Raw genomic sequence first — 26,338 nt, 5'->3', positions numbered from 1 at the left:
ATCATGTCAATAGCAAAGGCTTGAAAAAAGAGTTTTCTATTACATGGCAACAAGCTAAGGAGATTGTAAAGAAATGCCCTACTTGCTCTTTTTATAACCAAACACCATTGCCTGCAGGGACTAATCCAAAGGGTATTAAAAGGAATGAAATTTGGCAGATGGATGTGTTTCACTTTCCAGAATTTGGCAAGTTAAAATATGTACATCACACCATTGACACTTATTCAGGCTTTCAGTGGGCAACCGCTTTAAGCTCAGAAAAAGCTGACTCAGTAATCACACATTTATTAGAAGTTATGGCCATTATGGGTATACCTGCACAAATAAAAACAGATAATGGTCCAGCTTATGTATCTAGGAAAATGAAACGATTTTTTGCTTATTATAATATTAAGCATGTTACAGGTATACCATACAATCCTACAGGTCAAGCCGTTATAGAAAGATCAAATCGTACTATAAAGGATATGCTAAACAAACAGAAAGGGACGAAAGATACCCCCAGAAATAGATTGCATAATGTTTTATTAACCTTGAATTTTCTTAATGCTAATGAGAAAGGAACAACAGCAGCAGAGAGGCATTGGATAATGGAAAAAACTTCTGAACTAAACCAACCTGTTTATTTCAAAGACGTGCTGACCTCTCAATGGAGGCCAGGAGATGTGCTGCATTGGGGAAGGGGTTTTGCTCTTGTTTCCACAGGAGAAGAAAAATTGTGGATACCATCAAAATTAATAAAGGTTCGATTTGAAGAGGAGAAACCTCTTGGAAAGGAGAAATGACAGCTCATCCACAATGATGATATTCATAGTTGGTAAGAAAAACATATAGAATGGGGGCAGGGTTCTGTTCTTATCTCCACAGGAAAACACTGATTTTTGAAAAGTTCAAGGGACCCTGGATATCTGAATACTGACAGATGGAAAATAATGGCCCAATAAGGACTATCAAGAAAACTGAATAGGTTCTGTAAGTAAAATATACTAAATCATATTTCTAAATTTATAGAGCTGGTTTTAGAGTTGGACTCTGGCTCAGTCCCTCTCTAATTCCAAGCCTGTTGTTAAAAGAAAAACCCAGAATTTCTGGAGTTTCTGTCTCATGTCAAGAGCCATGATATGGGACAGAAAGAAATATGAGTTTAGAAAACATTTTTACTTTTCTTCATATCTATCATACCTTTCAGTGAATATATCTATCATGTCTTTCATTGAATATATGTATGTCTGTATATGTCTATATGATTAATATATGATTATATATTATTATAATCATATAATATATGATATTAATATATGATTAATATATATGATTAATGTTTAATTTTTCCACAATGAACAATAAGTTTTTCCTGCAGTGACATTTGAAGTTTCCAGGAAGAAGATGGGGCCCCATAACAACAACTCCACCTGGTTGATATGACATCATGATACTGATAGCGCTACTACAAGACCTGTTTTGAGTACCAGCTGCACAAGACGATTCCAACGTGGTTAGCTGAAATGATGCACATCTTGTACAACATTCTGGCCAGTCCTCCACAAAATACTCAGAGACTATTTGCAATTTTAAAAGACATTGATCTTGAAATTTAACCATCATTTTGCTTTCACAGGATCCCCCAGAAAGAACGTCGCCCCCATGACAGCTGGAATTAATTCTAGAGAACGACGTCCCCTCTCCCAGTAAAGTTTGTCCTTGGGTTTAGGGACATCATTTAGGGGTTGGTTATAATTAGTATAGGGTTGAGGGTTGGGGGAGGAATTTTATAAGCACAGGAATCAAAAAAAAAAGAGGGATAATTGGATTATGGGATAATAGATTTGTACTTGTGAGTTATTGTTTTTAGACAAATATATTGGTATTGATTCTTATATATTGATACAAACTTAAATTATGTTGACTATGTTAGGCATGCATGCTTCTACTTCTGTTTAAAATATTTTTATGTATTGACATATATATATTGTATTGATATATGTATATTTTACCATATTGCATTGTACACTTCTACCTCTGATTAAGATACTTATATATTGTTTATGTATTGATATATATATTTACCATATTGCAATGTATACTTGCACATTGTTCATACTTGGAGGTCATATTGTCCCCATTTATTGCACAGTTGTTTACTATTTCAGTCTTTAAGTTAGATAGATATTGAGAATAATATAGATCAATAGTCATCTAAGTTTGTCATTTATAATTAGACTAATCAGGTTCTTTAGATACATAGACATTATATTCAGTATAGATAGATAATCTTCAACCTCTTCAAAGAGCTGTAGAAAATGGCCTTTAATCTAACTCAGAGTTCTGTGGTAGGGAGACACAATCGCTCCTGGCAACACTGATCTATTCCCGAGAGAATGTTGAGCACCAAAGACACTCCACCTGGAGCCTTTCTTCTTGGCAGAACTGGCCTTTGGGTAAAGAAATGCCCATACCTCAACTACTGACAGAGTTACAGAGTATCCGTAAATGGATAAAACAGGACTGTCATATCCTGCCAAGACAGGATAAGATAGTTTTGAAAAGTTCCTTGCCTTTGAAAATGGTATGTCAGTTACGTTAGGCCTTAGCCAAAGTTGGTTGCTTCAACGCTGCAAACGTGATTTTGGGTGTTTGCCCAGGTAGCCAATTGTCTATGTGATTTGTTACATGTTCTGGAAGTTTGATTGCACTTCCTAATTACTCAGGTAACATTATTTCCCTTCTCAGATCTTTGATGGGATTGAAGATTATATAAACGTAGTTACTTTCTTTTCATGACGTGGCCAAGTTATTTGTTATACAAGACTTAAGCTAGTTAGAATAGGATATTTGTATTTATTGTATATAATTGTGTAGGTTTGTACTTGCTGTATATAATTTCGTAGTAGGCTTAGAACTCTCTTACTTAAACAAAAGGGGGAGGTGTTGTGGGAGTAACTTCCGCTGCCTCAACCAATAGTCGCTGAAATAGGAGCCCACAGTGCAGCGGGGAGCGACTTCCGCTCCGTCAGCCAATAGCTGCTGAAATACCAGCCCACTGGGGCGTGGTATATTTCTCTTTTAAAAAGAGAAGCAGTTCCGGATAAGGTCTCTCTTGGTTCCGGCTCTTGGTTCCGGCTCTTGGTTCCGGTGCTTGCTCCTGGCTCCTGCTCCCGGCTCCTGCGACTAGGCTCCCTTCCTGACGGTTTATGGTGTATGTAAGTTTTACCCCCCAAAATAAATAACCCCTTAAAACATAACTGGTGTGGGATTGATTCGTTAATAGTTACTAACAAGCAATATAAATTAAGTAAATCAGGAAGAGAACAGCCAAAAAAAAAAAAAACATTATAACATAAAACCTCTGGAAAAGCTGGGTGGTGGTGGCGCACATCTTTAATCCCAGCACTTGGGAGGCAGAGGCAGGTGGAACATTTTGAGTTTGAGGCCTGCCTTGTCTACAAGAGCTAGCTCCAAGACAGGTTCCAAAACTGCAGAGAAACCAAGTCTTGAAACCCCCCCAAAAAATCCTCTAGAAAAGCAGTCAATACACACAGACATATGAGTATTATATTATATTCAATCACACACATGTGCATGGATATTCAATTATTTCTATAGCCACACTCTCAGATGAACAAATAACTTTTTAAAAAAATGTTTTTCATAAACTATAATAAATGAGGACATAATCAGAATACTCACATAGAGTAGCAATCTTCAAGGTTTTTCCACTACTATATTTTTGCTACTAACATATTGGTACATGTCACCTTTAGAAGCAACATTATACTTTAAATATGCCACAAATAAATTGTAGTTAATGAATCAAATCTACTTCTGTGATCTATTGGAGAACATCTTATTGGTCACACTCACTCAAGTAGAAATTTGGTCTTCTTTATTTATACTCCAAATGTCAGAACCAAGCAAATCTAGTAAAATGCATTTGGAAGAGATAGACTTAATACTTTTCTAGATCATACAATTAAAAATTGAAGAGAGCTTTGCATTAAATATTTACATGGAATTTCTCTTGCCCTAGAAACTATTGATTACTTTACATAAACTAAAGAGAAACTTGCTTGTTTTTTTTCAGCTAAGTAGCCAAATTTCTAGTCATTGAACTTTAGAAAGATTATCAATGAATTGTACAAATAATTTTGCAGAATTTTTTACCCTCCATCCACTTAAGGAAAATATGTTTTCAAATTCACTAGTGAATATTCAGATCTAGATTTTGTCTTAGCTTTTGAATTCTTGTACATTATCCTGAGTGCATTATTTTAAGAAATTTGAGAGTAAAAAAAGATAATTTACATATAGCAGTTTACTGAACTTTTCTTTGTATTAATCTTTTAATTTTCCTATGTTAGCTTAGTTTCCAGAGAACTTGGTTCCCAATGAACACTTACTACTCTTTGTTTGCATACCTACTGAAGTCAGGGGACTTGTTTTGTTTTGGTAGGTTTCTGGTAGGCCATAATATTCAAAATGTTGATTCAAACAAATGTTAAACAGCAAGCAGTTTTAACACAGTGTTAAACATCTGTAATTTTAAGCTAATTTCTTGAGTGTCAGAACATGTGTCTGTGCTTCTCTCTCTCTCTCTCTCTCTCTCTCTCTCTCTCTCTCTTTCTCTCTCTCTCTCTCTCTCGTGTGTGTGTGTGTGTGTGTGTGTGTGTGTGTGTGTGTGTGTGGTGTGTGTGTGTGTGTGTGTGCATGCGTGCATGGGCGAATCTGTGTCAGATATTTGATTAGAATAGGTAATTTTTTTAAACTGAATAAATTGATTATTATCTACTTTGAATCTATAAATAACCTGCAGTTTTATGAACAGTGCTAAGTGCTTGTATGTTATATCATTCCACCCCTAAAATTTAAACTCCAAATATCTCCACACATCTATTCACCTACTATATAACCCTCAAATTAATCTATCACCACTTAAATCTTAATCATTACTGTTTGCTTCTCCCAGTTGTTTAATGTTAAATACCTATGAGAAACAAAGGTGTGTTTTGAAGGTAATACTGACATTTTTTGTTCAAGCATAATTGTCTTACAAGTTGTGTCCTTGTGATAACTCACAAATTCCTCAATGTGGTGTGAAAAGTCTTATGTAACTTAGCTCTTAGTCATCTTTCTTATCTTCTAACACTGATTTCTGCTGTTTCTTTATATAAAGCATGTTGTCTCTCAGTCAAGTACCACAAACAAGGGTTTTCATTTGTCTATTAAATCACTGTCCTGCTTTCTTTTCATAGAATTTTCTGTGATTACTATCTTTTCTAGAAATATACTAAAATTATTTATTGGATTCCAAACATACTTGAAATGATATTCAAAGCAATCATTCTCATGTGAGGTAGAGATAGCCAGTTCACTGCTTATAGGTCCCAGCGTTGACAAGCTCAATAAAGGCCTGAGTCTCATTAGTTTTCCCTGGTTCCAAAAAAGATCAAAAACTGAGACTACCCAAGCAACACCCAGGAACAGACCATCCAAAGGGAATTCCTAATGTTCCAACGATTGTAGGTAGAATCACTTGCCATCACACACCCATCACTTTTCACCAGGACACTCCTAGACAAATATCAGCAAATCAGGGATCATTAAGCTCAGAAATCTCCCAACCCTCCTTTGCTACTAGAAAAATTCAACTCCAACTGAGCTACTAGCACTACAATATGCTAAACACACTAAGAGAACAAGTTTGCAAACTTGTGTAAGAAAAAGGCTCTTTTCTTTTACATAAAAGACTCAGTCTCCTAGTTTGTTTTGTGGGAACTCTGTGATCTGTACATAATACTAGTAGCTAGAGAGTTAGTGGCAGGAAGTGAGGATCATCCCATATATATATATATATATATATATATATATATATATATATATGGAGAGAGAGAATAGGTTGTTTTTTTCTCAGAAATATATTTTTCCTCACCAATATTTTGTTTTATCTTTTGTTCAATTATTAAAAACTTAAAATCAAATTTAGTACAAATATAAGCTATAAGCATGCTACCAATTGATCATTTAATTTAAAAATGTTTAAATTGAATTCTGATCAGTTAATCAGAATTATATTTTAGATTTATATAAAGATGTTTAAAAATATTGCTATGTTACTAACATAATTTGAATAATACATAACTTCTTATACTCATGATAGATTCAGATTTTCAGAAGAATCATAGCAATTTTTGCCCACAAATTTAATAGGTACACTGGACCATGTTAAAATTCTGTAATGAATATTCAGTAAACAGTCATGTGAATGTAAATAAGAACTCACAAAACAACACTAATATCATAAGCCTATTGAGTCTCATTTTTTTTTCTCTAAGAAAGAGATAAGATTATTAGGTTCACATGCAGAACTAGCTCCCTTGGGCAAATGATGTGTATGATAGGACAAAAAAAAAATCACTGTAGAATTTCACACCTTGAACAAGTTTTTTTTGCTGCATTTTATAAAAGAAAGGGCCTGCTTGTTGGAGTTTCTGTCCCACCCAGTACTCCACAACCAGGAACCCCCAAAGAAAATCACACAGAGGTCTCCGTAAGATTATAAACTGATTGGCCCACTAGGTCAGACTTCTTATTAGCTCTTATAACTTATGTTAGCCTATTATTTTTATCTATGTTAGCTACCCTGCTCAGTATCTTTCACAGCTGGGCAGGTAACATCTTGCTTTTTGGTGGTCTGGGCAAGAATGGGAAGAATCAGCTTCCTTCTTACCAGAAGACTCCTATTCTCATTGCACCACCTCTACTTCCTGTCTGGTTTTCACAGCTATACTTCCTGCCCTGGCAACCAGTGTTTATTTAAAACATGATTGACAGAATACAGACAATTCTCCCGTACCAGTATTTTTTTTTTTAAGATCATCAAATAACTTTATTGCAAAACGTCTGCTATTTATTACTAATGGTGTTCTTCTGGAAACACAAATACGAGAACTGAGCACCACATCCAGAGTGACTTGCCCTGTGGCTAGGGAGACGCCAGGACAGAGGCAGTGGGACTTTCCTCACTCATTCCAGGGCTCCAAGTTACCTCTGATAAGAGAAAGGAAACCACTAAAATCCCAAGTACAGGAAGGTCACAATAACCTTAGGGCTACTGACGCTAACTGCTGCACATCCCAGTCTATAACTCTAGCAATGGTATCAAAACCCACTGTCAATCAGCTGCTCCCATGGCCCTTTGCTGTCCTGACTGTCTAGCCCCAGCCCGGCTTCTGCATACTGCAGAACACAAGCATTAACATCCACATGCAGTGTCCAGGTTCAAGTACAAAGGTCTGATCAGGACAGTCCAAGTCACGTAGTGCTTAAACCTCTGTAGTGTCGATACTGGGGTCAGACCCCTGGACAGGCGGCCAAAGGTGGCACAATTCATGAGGAAGTATGAATAACGTCTCACCACCAAACTTGCTGTCCATCCAATATGGACACGACCCTAGTCAAGGTCAAAATCTTGACGTCAGTAGTGACATGGTCGACTAAAATTATACTCGAATGAAACTGGAATCCGTTTCATTTCTTCAGTAAATGGAGTTTTCCAAAGGTATCAGGCATATCCTTAGGAAGTATCTTGGGATGGCGCTGGAGGATCCTGGCTTTCAGGTTCTGGAGGGGGAGCTGGCACAGCTTCTTTTTTCTGGGCTGCCAGGACCTCGTGGACTGCTTGCTCTATCTGTGACCTGAAGATGTGATTTAGTTTGGGGTCCACCACCTGAGAAATGATCCTGTCCACTCCTGCTTCCAACATGCCTGATTGAACCATGCTCTGCCTCAGCCCATTTCGCAACTGGTTCTTGTTCATTGCAGGATTCCATTCCTGTTTGTTCAGGTGTGTTGACACAAAATTATCCACTTTCTGCCTCAGGTTCTAGTAAGCTGGCTTGGTGTCCACGTCAGCCAGGTAGTCCGGATGGAAGCTGTCGAACAGGCTGCCTCTTGAGATGCTCCACTATGAGAGCAATGAGCTGCGGGTCTCCCGGAGGTAGCGAAGTGGGGTTGACCAGGTGCCCTGCCCCACTCGAACCGCCGCCAGTCCCGAGGCCTGGTCCGCCCCGCCAGCTCCTGTACCATCCACCATGGCTGCACCCCACGCTTGCGCAGAGGCCAGCGCTCGGATGCTCCTCCGGCAGCCGTGGGCCCGCTGTGCAGACATGGAGGACCCCATGGAGGTGGCAGCTATGGAGGCGGTAGGGTGGGAGGTGGAGGGACCCATGGCACTCCCCACTTGCCTCCCGTACCAGTATTTCAACAGTCATTCAGTATATGTTTATTATGGAGTATTTCCATACTCCCAGTGAATACTATTTCAATGGGACCTTACCAGAAAGCAATTAGATATGAAACTATTTACAAATTTTTAATGCTTGCTATTTCATAAGATTCATGTAAAGTGAACTACCTCAGTTTCCTTGGAGTTACTAGTATTTGATTTGTTACATTCTCACCAAAGATATTTGGTGTAGGAGATCCTTCTTTCTATGTGTTGCCTGTTTTGGTTAATGAATAAAGAAACTGCCTTGGCCTGATAGGCAGAACTTAGGTAGGTGGGGAAGAAGGAACTTAATTCTGGGAGGGAGAAAGCAGAGTCAGAGAGATGCTCTGGATCTGCCTGAGACAGACGCTGGAAATTTTACCTGGTAAGCCACTGCCATGTGGCAATATGTAAATTAATAGAAATGGATTTAATTATGATAGAAGAATTAGCCAATAAGAAACTAGAATTAATAGGCCAAGCAGTGATTTAATTAATACAGTTTCTGTGTGGTTGTTTTGGGGCTAAGCTAGCCAGGTGGCCAGGATGAATAAGCGGTCTCCCTACAACAGATGTTGACAGAGAAATGTTGCAACTATGTTGGAACTGACCCATCTGTGATTAAAATATGAAGTGGAATTATATTTTGCTTTGTATTAGCAATTTCATCATGGGTGTTTTTCAAAGCTTATAACTATTATTAGGAAAGACAGTCATGGATAATTTCTTCTTGTTATGAATTTAACAACAAAATAACAAATGTCTGAGCACTCCAAACATGCTGAAGCCTAAAGCTCAATATGTTGGCCTTAGAAGAGAAGTCTGGTTCTTCAGGTTTCTATCATGCTATTTGTCAGAACTAAACTAAAATATTAGTGGACTTATGATAGAAGAACTTAAAATCTGTGTTCATTCCATCATCATATGAGATCACTAAGAAATTGTCCTTTCCAAAGTCATAAAGAATTTGAGTATGAATATAAATATCTTTTAATAATATGAATTATTTTAACTTTTAACTGATGAAAATAAAGTCTAGCTTTATATGCAATCACTTATAGTATTTTATAATAGAACCCACAGTGCTCACAATGGTCATAATTATATCTAATAACTAAAGAAAACCAAAAATGACAACCAATAGGAAAGACAATAGGGGGTGATATGGGATTCCCTTCTGTATGTTGTGATTATGTTTTATTGTCACCGGTTAATAACAGCTGCTTTGTCCAATGTCTATACAGAATAAAGTCAGGTGAAAAATCTGGAGATGTAGAGAGAGACTAAACAGAGTCAGGGAGATGCCATGTAGCTTCTCGAAAAGAAAGATGTGAGCCAGCAGCTGGAAACTTTCTGGTAAACCACAACCTCAAGGTGATACGCAGATTAATAGAGGTGGGTTAATTTAAGATATAAGAGCTAGCTAGAAATATGCCTAAGTGATTGGAAAAACTATGTTTTAATTAATACAGTTTCTCTGTGATTATTTTGGGTCTGGGTGGCCAAAAATGAATAAGCAGTCTCTGTGTCCAAGGGGAAGAGTATAAAAACACATTTCATGTTAGTTAAAGTCTAAATGTGAAAAATACAGATTGCAGTTCATGAAAATGACTATTAGTCCTAAAGTGAAAGAAAACACACAGATTTGTGATGTATATCTAGTCCTTTCCCTCTCATCCAAAATTTTTTAGTACATGCTCTTCAAGAGAAAAAGAACTGATAATAACAAATAGCAAGAACTTAAATACATTTTTCTAGTTTTGATACAGGAATGTGTTTTCTGCCATATGTATGGAAAACATAATGAACTGAGATTTATAAACATTATACAAAACAGCAGCTAAAGTGTGTAAGATAAGGTGATAAAAACACCATGTAACCTATCTAATATTTTTAATGTGAATTACTGGTTTATCTATGTGTTTATTTAGTGTGTGTAAGTGTTTATAAATGCATGTGCATTGCATCACCTGTGTGTGCATCAGTGAAATTCACACTGGAGTTAGTTATGTTCTTCCAATCTTTTGACGTAGGAATCAGGTCATCAGACTTCAGGCCCAGTGCTTTTGCTAGCTGATACATCCTACAGGTCCATCTACCATCTCACATATGTAAAATTTCTTTGTTATTAATTTTATTATGAATGAAAAAGATATAGAAACATTAGACATTTATCAGAAAATAGCACTCTGCTATTTAATTGGTTGATTTTTGTACATCCTTAATAAGCTTTCTGTGAAGAGCTCCCAAGGCCCAGATGAAGAGCAGAAGGAGGGAGAACATGAGCAAGGAAGTCAGGAATGCGAGGGGTGCGTCCACCCACGGACACAGTAGAATTGATTTAATGGGAGCTCACCAAGGCCAGCTGGAATGGGACTGAACAATCAAGTGATCAAATCGGACTCTCTGAATGTGGCTGACAATGAGGGCAGACTGAGAAGCCAATTATAATGACACTGGATTTGGGTTCTACTGCATGTACTGGCTTTTTGGGAGCCTAATCTGTTTGGATGCACGCCTTCCTAGACCTGGATGGAGGGGGGAAGGCCTTGGATTTTCCACAGGACAGGGCACTCTGACTTCTCTTAGAACTGGAGAGCAAGGAGGGGGGAAGGAGGTGGAAATTTTCGATAAATAAATAAATAAATAAATAGAAACGAAAAAAGCTCGTAAGTTCACAGACTCTAAAAACCAACTAAGATTATGATTTCTAAGCTATGACAGTTTTATAAATAATTCTCAGCTGCCTGCTTCTCCCTCATGAACAATGCTTTGAGAAGACTTTTACCATCAATGAACATGATAGGAAACTAGGGTTTTAGTTAGATGGCATTTGAACTTAATGCATTTTAAATTTCATTCCTACCATTTTTTTGTCATTTATGCTATTTCAGAAGATTTTTCCAACATAGTGTTGTTGGTTCTGACTTAATTTTTAAACTCAAACATCATATTTTCTGAAAAGATACTTAGAATTAATCGAGTTACCTTGTGGATATTGTCTATACTAACTTAAAAAATACAATAAATAGTAGTTAATCAATCAATAAGATATGTTAAAATAAAAACTTTCCCAAGATATCTGTTACATTTTCCAAGAATAGTTCTAAGTTTTTCATACCAGAAATGTATATAAAAGATCTTTCCATGGTGCTTCAATATTTTATACATTTAGTGTGAACAAAATTTTTTTTCAAGTATACAATTTGTTTTTATTTACAATACCCTATAAAAATGTAAATTTAGAAACTTTTATTTTTATTAATTAGAACTGAACAAAAAGCACAATAAGGAAGAAGAAAATAATCAAGTGTTTACTTGATCAGGTGTGAAGGGAGGGTAGGAAAGGCTCAGTGGAGACAGTCAGCAGACGGTAGAGGGGAGCTAGAGACCGTCACTGGGGAGCAGCTGGCGGAGCCTGAGGCCACAGAATGAGAAGAAATGAAGATGAGAACGAGGACAGCTGGTTGTAACGGAGGGCTTTACCATTATCTAGGTATGTGCAAAAACGTTTATTCTCTTTAAATATCATAGCCTGTCCCGACTACATTCAAAAAGGTGAGAAGAGCAGAAAGTAGGATCAGGATGGGAATATAAAATAAATTCAATTTAGTTCTTTAGAATTGCAGCTACTAGGGAGCTAAGTCCCTTATCCTGGCTGACTGCTGAAGGTAAGAAGGGTGAAGGAAAGTGTCCCTAAGATTCAAACCCAGGCCCCAGCTGCCAGTAGATGGGGCTCAGGCAAGACTAAGCAGCCAGGACAGCAGTTCTGCTGCAGGGTAGAGGAGACTGAAGGGCAGAACAGCCCAAGCTTAGCAGCCATGGCTACATTTGGAGGCTTCTACCCAAGACACTAAATGATATGGGGAAGAGAAGCAGAAGCATGGCTTACAGAAGTCACATCAGGAAGACAGTGCAGGTGCGCAAAGCTACACTGCAAAAGCAGGCTCTACGTGAGGCTCGTCTTGGGTACTCGTGAATGCACTTGAGGGACAGGCTCAAGCACGCTGTACTCATCGCAGGAAAGGCTTAGCTGTGTGTGTGCTCTTTCCATTACGGTGGTCAGGAACAAAGGAAATACAGGAGAGAGAAAGAAAAGACTTCTCAGCCTAGAGCTGGGCAACAGCCAATTAACAAGTTTGATTTAATGTAATGTGCCGTGTACCCTGTATTTATATATTAAAAAAGTAGAATCCACCAAATTACAAGATGGAACAGAAACAGACTAAAAATATATCAGCTGGTTTATTTTTAGAGGTATATGTCAACTAAATATTTTTCAAACTAAAACTCATTCTTTAAGGACCCTCTGGAGACCACATGAACATGTGTGTAGGGGTGTGTATATTTACCTCTATCTTGACTTCTACTTGGTTTTGGCTCTTCTATAGTCATAGTAATAAGGGAAGATGAAAAAAGACTTCAAAGGATGGAGAGAACCTTTGGCAGACTACAACCTACTTTGAATTGTAATAGTGGTGATGGGATAAAGGGATATTATGTTTGTGTCTCTAGGGAAAAGAAAATGCAAAATTGAGAAGAGTTGAGTAAAAGTAGGACATGCAAAGTGTAACACAGAAGGTCAAAGAAACCAGCGGAAGTATTACCCAGCAGAAGTATCAGAGCAGTGGGGAAATACCTGGCATTCAGAGCTAACCTCTGAAAATAGGTCGATCCCACAAGACTTTCCTTTGGGTCATAAGCTACCTCCCCTCCCTCATTAAAAACACTCCATTGGTGATGGCAGCAGTGCAGGTGTCAGCCAAAAGAAGGTACAGGGCACACCGGAGAGCTTTTATCGTATCCCCTGAACCAGCTGTAGTTTTGTCTCCAGCAAGTTCAGTTTCTGCCGGTCAACATAGCGAGAAAAAAGGGACACTAGATTTGTGAGTATTGAAATTGGCTTGGCCAAGGCTGCTTGGGGTATCTGTAGAAGTTCTCTCGTTGCCATGAACATCACCTCTGTCCACTGGTTATTTTGCGTTGATTCTATATTAGGGTCCGAACTCTGTAGGTCTTCCCCACGGCTTAGGAGGATTAGGAGCAGTGACAAGCCAAACTTGTTCTGGAGCACAGCAGTGAGGTGAGGATTGGAGGGTGCTGGTGCAGTTGCACTTTGAGGTAGGTTCATTAGCTGTTGCAGAAGGCTGGTGACAGTCACTGAAGGAAGATGATAGAGGAGAAGAGAGAAGAGACTCAGTAAGCATGGCAGCACCTCATCTTGTGCGTCCTTCTTGATAAGGAAAAGGAGGTTCCTGGCAGTTGCCATGAGAATGTCAGCTGCTTGCTCTGTGGAGAGGAAAGGGAGAATGCGGGCAACCATTCTCTTTCCTTTTCGGATACACATGATCTGTACGAAGTGGTCATCACTTGACCTCTCTTGTCCAGACAATTTGCCCCTTAGGTTGTCATACATGCTACAGATTTTGTGCTTTCTTTCATCCACCAGGGCAGGCCGCTCTTCTTCTAGACTTAGGAGATAGCGCCTTTCATAATCTTCCACATCAAGAAGTAAACTATAGGTTTTCTCAATTATGACAAGGGTTTTCCTTCTCTTGTCTCGAACTTGTTTTTCTTTTGTTTCATCATCCTCACTCCGAGACGTCACAACAGCATCGATCATCTTCCGAGGATTATTCACACTAGAGACAGTAAGCTTACCCAAAGAGCCCTCAAACTGCACAGGCTTATATGCATGCTCCAGTTTGGCCACCTGGGGGGTGATGAGCTTGGTACGCTCCTTTTTAGGACCATCACCTTGTATTTCTTCAGCAGCTGACAATTTCTCCAGTTTTTCAAAGTAATTCTGGTAATAGAAATCATCCAGGTAGGGATCAGTGCTCTGCAGCTGCATCATCTGGATTTTAGAGACCCAATCCTTCTCCCGCTGCAACAGGAGATTAGCATATGGATCCTTCCGGAGATGATCTTGATGACTGGTCCAGTGACTTCCTCTGTCTCCGGCACCGTTGAGATTCCGATGCTGATTTCTGCTCTGCTGCTGCCTCTGATGCAACAGGCGCCGGTGCTGTGGATGAAGGTGAGTTGTGTCTGGTCTAAACATTGGGGCCTGAGGTCTTAGGTTTTGCAGGTGAGGTCCTGGGCCAGGAGGATGTTCCTGGGGGGGTGGAGTAGTGGGGGATGGAGCACTAAAGAAGGCACGGAAGCCTGGTGCTGGGGGAAGCATCTGCCCAACTCGCCCTTGTAGCAACTTAGGATTCATGGCAGCCAGGGCGCTACCAACAAATCCAGGGACCCGTACAAACTGGCTGGGAGACATCCATCCAGGCTGTAGCTGTGCTCCTCCAAGAAGCTGTGCTCTCTGCAGGGGACTGAGTACAGGAGGAACACTAGGCGGAAAAGGGTGGCCCAGAAGGGAGGAGTTCGGGACACTGCAGAGCTGGTTTGGTGACATCCTCTCACCATAGGGAGCAGGATAACGTGGTGGCATTGGGGGCCGCACATGAACAGGCTTCGGACACAGAATCTGTTGGTTGAAGCTGGGAATGGCCATCTGCTTAGGTGGGGTGCCTATAGGAACAGCTCTAACAGGAGGACTTCCAATGACAGGTGATGTTGACTGTCTTGGTAAAGCTCGCTCAGAAAGGTCCCGATCATCTTCTGGGCCCTGAGGGGGCCGCTGCGGCAAGGCATATTCTAATACAGACACTGCAGGCATTTCCTGAGCAAGAAGTGGTCCACGGATTTGCCTCAGAACTTCAGATCCATCCCAGATGCTGGAATTCAGACTTCTGGGTTGAGGTTGTAAAACCGGCCTGGTCTGCACTGCTCTCATGATAGCTGGATCTTCTAGCTCATTTTCAATCACCATCTTACTGAGCCTTTCTGCTAGATTTTCCTCATGGTCACCCAACAAGTCCATCTCATCCCTCTCTCTATTGCCTGTTTGTTCATCAGCTGCCTCAGGTAGCTTCTCTTCCAGTTCAGCCAGGCGCTCACGTGCTTCCTGCCAATCATCATCAACTGCACCTGACCCAAATGTATCATCATTGAATTGGTCGATTTCTTCATCTTCTTCTCCCAGGCCTTGAAATGCATCTTCATCTTCATCTAGAGGACAATCCTCTAAAGACTCGTAGCGGAACATTCTTGGGGAGGGGGAAAGGAAGCCGGGAGGGGAATGGGGAGGAGGGAGGGAAAGAAGCGCCGACCCAAATTTTTTTAATAAACAAATTACTTTAAAGCTGAATGCATGTATTTTTCTGTGTGGATGATTGATGCGTTTGTGGCAACATGTGTCACAGCTGCAGTTGGAGGTTAGAGATAGCATTGTTGAGGCTCTGCTTCAGCCATTATGTGTGTTCCAGGGACTGAGCATATATTGTCAAACTTGAGGACAAGAATTATTACTGTTTGAGGCATCTTTCTCTGCCCAAATTAGATTGTTTTTAAAGAAACAATATTTCTGTGAATAGTAGTACTTTAAAAATTATTGATTTGTTATCATAGTGATATAAAAAGTTTTATGACAGAAGTAACAAACAGGGATTCTTATAGATAACTAATTTTGCAAACAATAAATGCACATGCTGCATATAATATGATTTTTATATTTAGGAAGTTAAACATAGAAACAGAGTTTCTGAAAATATTCATTTTATTCTTAATCCATAGTCAAGGTTCTTCTAACCACAACAAAAACAGGACTACACTTGTCATCTACTCACTGTCTTATTTTTACTTTGACCCTTAACTTATTATTTTAAATATCAGAAGTTTCCCTTAGAATTCTGTGATTCTTTAACAAACACTGTATATTAGAAGAAAAAATGTTTAGAAACATTTTGATGAATAATTGCAAAGTCCTTAAAATTCAGTCTCCAAGTTCCTTATAAGATTTATCCTGGTTTTCTAGTTAAGTAAATGTAATATTTTTAACATTCAACACTAGAAGAGTAATGGCATTTCATTATATGTAAAGCTCACATAATTACAAGTTAGGTCACATCCAATGCCACTTCATGGTCACAAAAATAATTACTCTGCAGTTTTCTCTTAGTTCTCTACTCCATAAAATGCATAGATTTATTACACTTCAAACTAAATAACATTTGAACATAAAATTTTTGACTTACTGGCCCCTGAACAGCCTCAGATTCAGATCTGTAAATGGTAAAATCTAGTTTTATACATCATTAATTTTTCTATGCTTGGGAAGTAGTAGGTACCAGCAAGTTTCAATCATTTAACTAACTCCTTAATTCAGAATAAAATCTCGGCATTTTTTATTTTGTGTTTCTATATTTATTAATTTGATTCACTTGAACATGCTCACAAGATAAATTTAAAACAAGTCCCTAAAATAGGGCTCTATCTCAACATTTTATACCCTTGCAAAAAGCAGGCTGAACAGGATAGCCTGCGACAATAAATAGTCATACCTAGACATCTCTGACATCACTAAACATTTCTGTAGTATTCCAATATCAATTGATCAGAAATCAGAGATTTTACAGTTCTCTCCGTTGTTTTCTCTCTATGGTGTTATCAGAGACAATGATTTTTGAAGGAAGAATTTTATTTATATTTAAACTTTCTCCCTTTGTAATTATGCTAACTGCCTGACTCTTATGGAATAAGACCCCAGTAGATTATGTCATTAAATATAATAGGGGTTTATTTATATATATAAAACTTTAAATATCTGAATTTTTATTCGGTTTCAAAACATGCTTTAATGGTGTTGTTTTAAAGATGTTATTTTAAAGGAGAAAATTTCAGTTACCAAACAACACAGTGAACAATTTTGAAAAATAAAAATGTCATTAAGATGGACTTCAATAGAATGGTTTCTTAAATCTGTTTCTGAGTTCTCTCTTCCTGGGTCCTATTTCTTTAGTATGACTAGTAATAGTCTTTCCAGAAAAATGATTTAACGTATTTGTCACATCAACACAGTCCAACAGAACTAACCATGAGCCTTGAAGGGTCTTTTAAACATCTCTTATTATGGAACATGAAAAATAAAAGAGTCAGTGATCATTCAGAAGATAGAGCAAGCTTGTAGTCAAGTTAGTAAGATTATATATATATATATATATATGCTTATATATGTATGATATATTATATATAGATAGATATGTATTCTTCAAATCTTTCAGAGACTTTTAGAATATGACATTTGAAATGTTTAAGGACTTAAGACTTTTCATGACAATGAGACACATCTGTTCCTGGCAGCACCAAGTTACTTCAAAAGGGTGATGGGCATTGAAAGAGGTTCTTTATGGAGTTGGTTAGCTATATGGGCAAGAAACTGCTCTTTCCTGGACTGATCACTGGACATGTAGGACCTGCAGAGAACTGACCGTTGAACTTGCCTAAAGGTGAGATGATCCTTCAGGGTTCCTGCTTTATGAAAGAGTCTGCAAGACATTCTGCAGGATACATAAGAAAGTTACTGCCAAATGGCCAATGAAGGCAGACTGTCTTTAAAATTTCCTACTTCATGGAAAAGTCTTCTGGACACTATGGGTCTGTAGGCTGAAGGTGGATGCCCCAATGGCACAGAAGAACTTTGGGTAACTGTCCAGGCAGCAAGATGTCTCTGTCAATTCTAGAGTTTTGTAAGTTGCTTACAATACACTTCTGGTTTACATAGATAATATTATGTCCTTCTGGAGGCTTTGATAGAGTTGAAGAATTTATAGTTATAATTATAGTTTTTCTTAGTTATGATAAAAGATAAAGTAGATACAAATATTGTAACTGTAATACTTGCGTGATAGCGGTTTTGTTATATGTAATTTTATTATGTTAAAGTTAAAGCCTTCCTTTTTGTTTAAACAGAAAAGGGGAAATGGTGTAGAAGGTCCTCTGTCTTTGTGTTGCTTTCCTTGTTTAATAAAAAAAAATTGCTTTGGGCCTGTTGATAGGATTGAACTTAGGTAGGTGAGGGAAACTAAATGACATGCTGGGAGAAAGGAGGCAGAGAAAGAGAGAGATGCCATGGATCTGCTGGAGACAGATGCTGGGAATTTTACCCAGTAAGCCACTGTTACATGGTGATACAGAGATTAAGGGAAATGGGTTAAAGTAACATAAGAATTAGCCAATAAGAAGTTAGAACTAATGGGCCAAGCAGTGCTTTAATGAATACAATTTCTGTGTGGTTATTTTGGGGCTAAGCTAGCCAGGCAGCTGGGACAAACAAGTGGCCCCTCCTTGCAAGAGTCCCAAGGCATTATTTCATAAATAGTGTCTGCGTTGCTAATAAAAAATAGTATGGATCGTAAGCATACAGTGATTCTTTTCTGCTTCTGCTTTTGTCTTCATCATTGCTCATTTGATGAAATAATTTATTTAAATGATAGGATTTTTTAATGTTACATTATTCTGTACTAACTTTCCCCTAAGTGGTAGCCTTCAGAATGGATATATATATATATTTCACTAAATACTCATCTGATAGAGAGCTTATATCCAAACCATATAAAGATCTCAAAAACTAAATGTCTAGAAACACAAATAATCCCAATTTGATAATAAGGATGTAGAATAAATGGAAATACTATATAATTCTATAAAATGATTCTGTTTTGGTTTAAAACAAAAGGAAAACAAGGAACAGAAAGTAATAAAGAAAAATATATAAGATGGTAATATTTGAAAAAAATTTCAAAGAATAATAGACACAGCTGCTGAACTATTCTGGTTAAAGTTGACATGCACATAAGTCTTGGATAAATCCTGCTGTAGATGTAAGTCTTGTTCAGTAGGTTTCCTACTCAAAGTGCTTACTATAGAGAACTTGTTTTAGCATGGTGGCTGAATGCTCAGCACAGATAAAAGAAAAAAAAACAATGCATCTATAATTTTCTCTATATGACTTACAAAACTTTAAAGAAGGAAGAGACAAGACAAATATTAGAGCCAAAAGAAAGAATAGAGTGTTTTGTGTTTGTTTCTTCTTTATTAAAATATTCCCTTCAAGAAGGATTGAGAATACTATAAAAGATAATGTACTTATATGAGACTGAAAAACATCATAAAGTCACATAGTTTGACTCATAAGGACTGTTCCCAAAGTTTTGCAATACTAATTCAGTACTTGTGTACTAGAAACCATTCAATAATAAGTTGTGTGATGTGCTACAGTGAAATAATTTTTTGACTCTTTTTATCCATACTGAGGATAAATATTTTGCTACTGCAGCTATCTTTGAGTAGAAAAGTTATAGAAACCATTACCACTCTACAAGAAGTTAGTCCAATAATCACATTGTTTCTCTAATTCTTTCTCATGTTTGACACTGATCTCAAAAAATACATCAAATGGATATATATTGTTCTCATTGAAAATTATTCCAATAAATATGTTAAAGATATAAGAAATCCAAGGCTGACCATGGACAGTAGTTTAACAGTTTATATATCTCAGGTACTCTTCAGATTGTTAAGTTACACAAAATATTGAATATCCTCTAAGAGTCATAAGATGAAACAAATTAATACTTCACTCTATAAATTGATATATATCTGAATTGAATATAAAAACCTCTTTGTTACATCAATGATATTTGTATGAGAAATACACAGAAAAACAGTAGAACAACATTGTTTCCTTATATTAAAATTGTCTAACATGATCTTTAAGCTCATGTTACTAAATGTTTATTTATGAACATTATATTATTGCAATAAATGAAAATGAATATAATAGTCAAATTACAAATGTTGTAATATAAAATCCTCTCAAATATGATGTTTGGTCTTGTATATGTGTTAAGATATGAACACCATTTTTGAGTACATATAATCCAAATATCACTTTCATTTGCTTTTATAAAGCATATTTCACTCTTTGAAACAGTAAACCATGTCCAAGGTAGAATTATTCATGATTTTGGTGATAATATTAAGGACACAGATTTGAGCTAAATTATTTTATTCCTAAAATATATTCTGATATGTAGGCTTGTTTTCAGCTGATGATATGTAATCAATTGTCAGTACATTTCTTTGAAATAAAATAGGGCAAAAAATTATACAATGTTAAGTGATAGCGTATTTTATCAGATTGTTGATAGAATAATCCAGTACCATATACTTTATTCATTGTTCCAAAATTATGACCATATTTTTATGCCACAATTTGTATTCATTAATGAAGATAGAGAAAAAGTCAAAGAAATGAATATATTTAAGTATTATGTTGTCTCATGGATATGACAGTTTTATATACAAGTTATTACAATGTGTCATAGTAAAGAGTTGGATCAGTTGTAGAAATACTATTCATTGTCTGAGAAAAAGTGACGTACTTCAAAAAGAAGATAATAAATATGAAAAACTGAGTCATCAAAGATAACAATAAAGGAAAATTACTCAGGTGTTTATTTAATTATCTTAATTTCCTGTTTGTGAAATGTGACTGAATAAATCTTGTAACACATAATTGTAGGTGATCCATAGTTTAAAATGTGTTCCTACGTTTTGCATAATTTAACCTAAAGGTTTGACTTTTTTTAAGAGAAAATATATACAAATAATAAGTTTTGATATCCAACTGCTGTTTTATAAATTTTTTTGCCAGTAATTCTTTTAGGTAAAATGAAAGACGTTAAGCAAGAAATAGTGATCATAATATTAGATTGTAAAATCTTTAGGCATCAGTAAAAGCAGCACCATTTTTAATACTTAGTTCTCATTTAGAGAAATACAGTTGGTATAGCTGAACTGATGTTGCTTTGAATTCAGGCGTAATAGTTAAGGAGACTATAGTATTGTTCTTTTCTTGGGTGCTCTGAGGCACAATTGTTCACTGTCTAGTTTTCTGGATCATTTTTAAATTCCATATGATATCAGCCAAGTAAGTGGAGCCTTCCTGCTTTCTGTTTCCAAATCACTATTTCAATGAAGCGTTTGTATGTCTTGTTTAAATCTCATCTCTAAATGATACACTCAGTATCAGATGGAGAGAAATAAGTGACAGCCTATTCACAAAATTTCCTAATTCACAAAATGGTAATATATAAACACAAAACGTTTAAAAAATATATTTTTATGATTTATTTTTCCATATCAACATGTAATTTGAAAAGCAAAAAAGTAGGAACAACTTGACGTTGGTGGGGGGGGTCTAAAATATTCCCTGTAGGACAGTGAACATCATGTCAGCATCCCAAGACAATTCAGTTCCTTAATTATTGTGCAATCTTCTTGCCATTAAATCATTAGAGTAGGAAATGTGAAGACATGTAGATGGAAGTCTAATCAGCTTTGGTTTTGCTTGATTGTTTCTAAAGCTCTAATAAAAACAAGGAAAAAAAGGAACAAAACATGAGCACATGAAAAAAAGTATATAGAGTAAACAGAAGAATGGGAAATATCAAGGAGGTGTATTATCATAAAATCAGGGATTAGTCAAAAACATAAGGTGTGGCAAAAGGTATATCCCTACTGTGTGAAAGAATTTCAAAATCGACAGCAATATGAGAATAGGAGAGGTTTGTATTTCAAAAGCAGATCAGTAAGAGAAAGCAATGGCAGATCAAAGGATGCAAGATAAATACGACTTTTAGAACTATATCAAGTAGAGTTTCTTAATGAAGAAAAATGAGAGATGGTTGTGAGCATCAGTTCCATATATCAATATATTTTATCTAGTAGATATTGAGAACTGCTTCATATCATATTGGTTAGTTTGTCCATCCTTAATTGCTGCTATAGCAAATAACTTACATGACTTAACAGACATTATACACTCCACCTTCACAATGTGGAATCTGTATCCTCTGTTTTCCCAGAAAATCTATGAAATAGATGAAGATAAGAACACATTGGACTTCCACTGAAGCATGATAAATTTCTTGGCAGCCACACTTTTAAAACAACCTCCCTGCCCTATCATAGCAATCAACTGCCAATAAGTAACTCCTTATGAAAGGATGGAATCTAAAGATCACATTCCTGACCTATGCTGAATTTTGGTTAACTTGATTTTGTTTTGGTCTTATGTCTGTGACCATGATGGTGAGGTTCATGAACTCAATCATCATGTAATATCTGCTGGGTCAGAATTATCTCAGGGCCTGTACTTTGAGGCCAGTAGGACAGAGGAAAGCCTTTGAGTGAGGATGAGATAGCAAAAATTAGATAGCAAAAATTAGTCAGAGAGAGGGATTAGCTGTCTCTCATTGGATGAAGGTACCCTCATATCACACTACGTCACTTAAGCTATATAAGCTGATGCTCACAATAATAAACTGAGTTCCTGCTTGACCAAACACCCTATTGCGTCTGATTGTTCTGCGTTGGGGGGCTCTGGAATGGGCAGATAGTGCAGTCACCTTTTCTTGGGGATAAGTGTAGTGTGGAGTTGCGGGCCGGCCTGCTTTTCATCCCGCCCTGTTTCTGCACAGCTAGCTTAGTCCCAGAAATAACAACACACAAATTGTATTCATTTAAGCACTGCCTGGCCCATCATCTCTAGAGAGTTAGTTACTGACTAACTCTCATATCTTGATATTAACCCATTTCTAATAATCTGTGTAGCATCACGAGGTGGTGGCTTACCCGAAAAGATTCAGCACGTCTGACCTGGTGGCTGGTTCCATGGCTTCTGCCCCATTGCCCTCTTCCCAGCATTTTGTTGTTTACTCCGCCTACCTAATTTTCTGTCCTATCAAGGGGCCAAGACAGTCTCTTTATTGACCAATGAAAATAACACAATAAACAGATAACCCTCCTCCATCATTTCCCTTTTTTCTGTTTAAACAAAAAAGAAAGGCTTTCATTTTAACATAGTAAAATTACACATAACAAAACAGTTATCAACAGTCACAATATTTATAACTATATCTTTATCATAATAATGGAAAACTATAATTATGACTATCTATTATTCAACTCCATCAAAGACTCCGGAAGGATATATTACCTAAGTAAACAAGAAGTAAGCAACTTCCAAAACTCTAGAAATGACAGAGACATCTCGCTGCCTTTACAGTCACCCAAAGTTCCTCTGTATCGTTGGGGCATCCATTTTCGGCCTTTAGGCCCATAATATCCAGCAGACATTTCCATGAAGCAGGAAATTTCAAAGGCAGTTCAGTCACTATCTGCTGTGTCCTGCAGAATGTCTCGCAGACTCTTTCATAAATCAGGAACCCCGAAAGACCATCTCACCTTTAGGCAAGTTCAGCAGTCCTCTCTCTGCAGGTTCTCTGTGTCCAGTTTATGCAACAGTTCAGGCAAGAGCAGTTTCTTGCCCAAATGGCTAACCAACTCCATAAGGAGCCTCTTTGATGTCCATCTTCCTCTTGAAGTAGATTGGTGCTGCCAGGAGCAGACATGTCTCATTGTCATGAAAAGTCCTAAGTTATTAAAACATTAAATGCCATATTCTGTAGTCTTTGAAAGATATGAATATCTATCTGAAATATATCTATGCACTTCTAGAAAATCAGACTAACATTACTATAAGCTTGACTATTATCGATGATTATCCATTAACAACCTATATTTTTAATTATACATTGCATTTTTATATGAACTACACAATCAAAATCAGGAATATATACACATATAACAAAATTGACCTTAAAATCCATACCAATGCAAATTATTCATATCTATATCATATCCCCCTTTAAATGTAAAAGAACATTTATAAGCAATATTTGGAAATATGGACGTAGTTATTTCTCTCCAAACTTCTTCCTGCTGTATAGGGGCGTAGTTAATCAGGTCTTTCATGGTATAACCTGTCTGCCAGGTTATATCCTCCTTGGACATAATCCTCATGGCATGTACTGTGCCTTCTTGTATGGAAATATAGGCGGATCAACCAGACAGAAAGTAGAGGCAGGGCAATGAGAATAGGATAAGACTAGGGAGAAAAAACTCCCTCGCCACTCCTGTACAGACCACGAAAGAGGCAACATGTAAGCTGTCACACTGAGAAAGGTATTGAGCCCATGTGGCTAACATAGATAAGGATAATGGGGTAATATATGTTATAAGAGTTAACAAGAAGCCTGACCTAATGGGCCAATCAGTTTATAACCTTATGGAGTCCTGTGTGCGATTTTTCCTTGGGACTTGCCAGCTGTGGGGTACCGGGCAGGAATAGATACCCCAACAAGCCAGCCCTCATGCTACAGATAAGGAGGCTTAGCAATGACTGTGGGATTATGGAGGCACAAGAAGCCTGGCAACTGAAGGCTCAAAGAAGCCAGCAAGGTACAGAAGATTGCTTTTCACAGCAGGCTTGTTCTTCACTCAGTTCTTATGTTATTTGGTGAAATTTGTTGAGTGGTATATTTAGGGAGTTGAAAGGGGAAATTTTGGTGATGAATTAAATCATATTTTGTATATGTATGGAAATCCTCAAGAATAAAGAAATTTTAGCATAGAAAGGAAACCCACTACACATTTTGTAGAGCTGAGCAATGGGCCAAGAACATTAAAAAACTAAAACTTTTATTTTCTGCAATTACTAAAAGTTCTGAAAAACTGGCATCTCTCCAGTACTGATGAAAATTTATATCTGTCTAGTAGTCCATACTTGGGTTTGCAGTCAGTGTCTGGTGTTGTTTTTGACTTATTCTGCTTCTAACTAGAAGTTGCTTCCCCAGAGCTGCCTTTCATAGGCTTCAATACATTAGGAATAAATCCTTTCTTTGAATATCAATAATTGGCAATGTCAAACTAGTCAGTGAACAGCATTCAAAAACAAATACAAACAACTTCATACTCTCCACTGACTTAATGATTTCTCCTGATATTATAGTGGGGTTACAGTTAATGAAGATGTCATTTCAATTTTATGTATAGAATTGGAATTATATTCATCATAGGTAGTAGTTAGTGAAAACAGAAACAAATCACTGCTCAATGGAAACATAACTTCTGTTTACACAGCTTATCCTTAATTTAATTGCATCTGCCTCAAAATTTGTCTAGTCCAATTTTTTGATTTCTCACTTTCTTCTTTTTCATATTTTATTTGTTGTTCTTTAGCCCTAGGTAAATTTTGTTTTTTTATATATTTTCAATAATACAGTAAATAAGGTCAGATTTTTCTGGGTTACTAAGCTAGTAATGAAATTGTGTTCATTAACCAAGGAAACCAAAACAATGATTTCTTCAAACATCTTTATTAAACAGACTCAGGTGTCCTTAGTATATAATTTACTATACTAATTTCCTAACATAAAAATTTCCAGGTTTTTATCTCACAAGTATGTATGACCTTTACTAGTGAAATTTATTATGAAAATTTTTATGCAGTTTGAATGTCCTTAAGAAAGATAAAATTTAATTAGCTGTTCATATAGCTATAAGAAAATTAAACTAAATTAATTTAAAAGAGAGTCAACTTCCTTAGTTTGACTTTCTTGATTTCAATAAAACATATTGTTAATTTATTCTTTGGGCACAGAAAGCTACACAATAAAACAAATGAAAATGTAGTGAAAACATTGTTTAATTTTGTATTATAGTCAGTAAGAAAGATGTATTGAGTTTCTAGAAGAGAAACAAAGTCTCTAGAAGAGAGGCTATCAAGACGTAGCAAATATGAATGAGGAAATGGTAAACTGAGTAAAAAGAAATACAGATAGAGGCTCTGTGGTCTTCCCAAGTTTGGCGTTGGCCAAAATGGGTTGATAGAAACTAAAGAAACCACAGACATATGAACAGAAAACTAACCTCAGATGGACAATATGCTCTGATGGAGAAGGATACATACCAGGAGTAACCTGCAGACTCAACATTTATTACATACAGAATGAAGGAGAGGAGGAGGCCAATGATCTCATCTTCTTAGGAGGTCTCTGTCTTGGAGTGAACTCAGGTTGCTATTTTCTCAGAAGAGGGAGCCACCATTAACATTTTCTGCAGACACTGTCTTTAGGTAAATGTAAAGTGCTTATAAATCTGTGCTTTAACCATCAGGGCCCAGTTACCTTGCTGAACTTTTCCTGGGAGGCAGTTGCCATTCCCATGAGTCTAAGGCATTGCTGTCTTGATTGGCTGAATATCCGTTCACTCAGGACTTCCCTTGGCTCTTCCACAAAGTGCTAAGGGTAAAAAATAAATAACACTAAG

At 37.0% G+C, this 26,338-nt stretch overlaps 2 pseudogenes; both read right to left on the bottom strand.

Moving 5' to 3' along the window:
• Positions 1–7,520: 7,520 nt before the first annotated feature.
• Positions 7,521–8,089, bottom strand: LOC125392917 (biorientation of chromosomes in cell division protein 1 pseudogene; annotated as a pseudogene).
• A 3,360-nt stretch (positions 8,090–11,449) lies between these two features.
• Positions 11,450–15,419, bottom strand: LOC148122913 (protein PAT1 homolog 1 pseudogene; annotated as a pseudogene).
• Between the last annotated feature and the right edge of the window lie 10,919 nt (positions 15,420–26,338).

This window comes from Myodes glareolus, chromosome 2 (assembly GCF_982192425.1).
Source record: "Myodes glareolus chromosome 2, mMyoGla1.1, whole genome shotgun sequence".
Classification (NCBI taxonomy): domain Eukaryota; kingdom Metazoa; phylum Chordata; class Mammalia; order Rodentia; family Cricetidae; genus Myodes; species Myodes glareolus.
Note: the sequence above shows the minus strand (reverse complement) of the source record. Positions and strands in the feature narration are given on the sequence as shown.